This window comes from Meleagris gallopavo, chromosome 13, assembly GCF_000146605.3.
Source record: "Meleagris gallopavo isolate NT-WF06-2002-E0010 breed Aviagen turkey brand Nicholas breeding stock chromosome 13, Turkey_5.1, whole genome shotgun sequence".
Lineage (NCBI taxonomy): Eukaryota > Metazoa > Chordata > Aves > Galliformes > Phasianidae > Meleagris > Meleagris gallopavo.
In genome coordinates, this window is record NC_015023.2 from 11750650 (window position 1) to 11752582 (window position 1933).

Genomic DNA, 1933 nt, shown 5'->3' on the forward strand with positions numbered 1-1933 from the left:
GCGGAGGTTTTGCACTCCTCTCTCCCGCCGTGGATAAATAGCGGCGGCACGGGCGGCGTGATGCTCCAGCCCCAGCACTGACGTCCCGCAGCCGCATCATGGACTCCCAGGACTGCCCTTGTGCCACCGGTAAGCCCTGCCGGGGCTGCAGCATCCCTGCGGGGCTGCGGGCTGCTGCTGCAGCGGGGACGCGTGGGACGGGGACGCCTGGGACGGGGACGCCTGGGACGGGGACGCCTGGGACGGGGGAGTCCGGCCGTTTTTCCCCTTTTATCCTCATTTTCTCTCTCTTTCAGGCGGCACCTGCACGTGCGGGGACAACTGCAAATGTAAAAACTGCAAATGCACGTCGTGCAAAAAAGGTAAGGCAGCTCCCATCCCCCTCGGAGGTCAGAAACACTCAGTGTTTTTTTTCCACTACGCATCTCCACTCACATCACATCAAATCAGGCTCAGGAATCCCTTTCCCAGATATCACTTTGCTCATTCTCTTTTTCTTTTGGTCCTAAGAGGATGGGAGGTTGACTCTTCCCATGTGTGATAAACATAACCCCAAATCTAGATATTCCCGAGGCTCAGCACCCGGTGATGCCATGCAGGGGGGAACCAGCACTGGGATGCTTTCTGCTTGCCCTCTGTCTGCTCCAGACAAGCTCAGAGTGGGTGGGAGGGTGTTTGGGGGTCTGCATGGGTGATGGTGCCTGGGGGAGGTAGCCAAGGAGGGAGGAGACACTGCCGAATGAGGCTGGGGATGATGCCCAGCCATCACAGCATCAATGTGGGGAGGGGGGTGATGGGAACCCAGCATCCCAGAACATCCCCTCACCCCCAAAATGTGTCTCTTTTCCCCCCAGGCTGCTGCTCCTGCTGCCCTGCAGGATGTGCCAAGTGTGCACAGGGCTGTGTCTGCAAAGGGCCCCCCTCTGCCAAGTGCAGCTGCTGCAAGTAGCGGCCCCCCCCACCACGCTGAGGAAAACTAACCTTATTGTATCTGTTTTTTTATGTGTGCGTTCGGATCGTGTCAGTGCTCAGCACATGTAGTGTGCCATGAGCTGCCTGAATAAAGCTGTGTGTATATAACTGTACAACTGTGCCTCTGCTCCCTGGGGTTGGGGGGCACTGATTTTGGGGGTATGGCACAGTGCCTGGGGAACAGCCCGGGCTGGCACCCATCACATGCCTGGCTTCCTCCCAGCCTCCCCAGCTCTCTGGATTTAACACTTTCCCTTCACAAGGTAATTCTCTAGGATTTTTTTCCCCTCTCAATTGATACCCAAGGGCAAATCCCAGGCTCTCTCCTCCACCAGAAATCCTCAGGGCAAACGAGCAGCTCATTATTATGAGCATTTGTCAACAGCATGGTAATAAAGGCCGTGCCCATTTCCAGCGGTAACGTTTGGGCAGCAAGTGGGGCATCAGAGAACCAGTTTGTTTTCCTCCTGGCAGCGGGGTGGGACTGGCAGAGCCGCCAGCCCGCAGGGGATGGGGTGGCTGCGGCTGCATGGACTGCAGTGCTGGTGTTGGGGTGCAATGGTCCAAAGGGATGTGATGCCCACCAGTGCCCGTGTTAAGGTGCAAAGACCATGTCGGGGTGCAGTGCCTGTGATGAGATGCAATGCCCTCAGCAGTATCCCATGCTCAGAATGGGATGTGATGCCTATAACCGGTTGGGAAACCCGCAGCGGGGGTGCAGTGTCTATAAAGGGATCCCAGAATGGCCAGGGTTGGAAGGGACCTCAAGGATCATGAAACTCCAACCCCCTGCTGCATGCAGGACCACCAACCTCCACATTTCATAGCAGCCCAGGCTGCCCAGGGCCCCATCCAGCCTGGCCTTGAACACCTCCAGGGATGGACGGGGCATCCACAGCCTCTCTGGGCAGCTGTTCCCAGCACCTCACCACTCTCCATAGTACAGAACCTTCCCCCTGAT

General features: G+C 57.5%; 1 long non-coding RNA gene across 1 annotated transcript; it reads left to right on the plus strand.

Annotated features, from left to right (window-relative positions):
• Nucleotides 1-17: 17 nt before the first annotated feature.
• Nucleotides 18-1085, plus strand: LOC104912995. Its single transcript, XR_795065.3, has 3 exons — nt 18-129; nt 297-362; nt 855-1085. It is a non-coding gene; the product is annotated as an uncharacterized LOC104912995 (long non-coding RNA).
• The last annotated feature ends 848 nt before the right edge of the window (nt 1086-1933 follow it).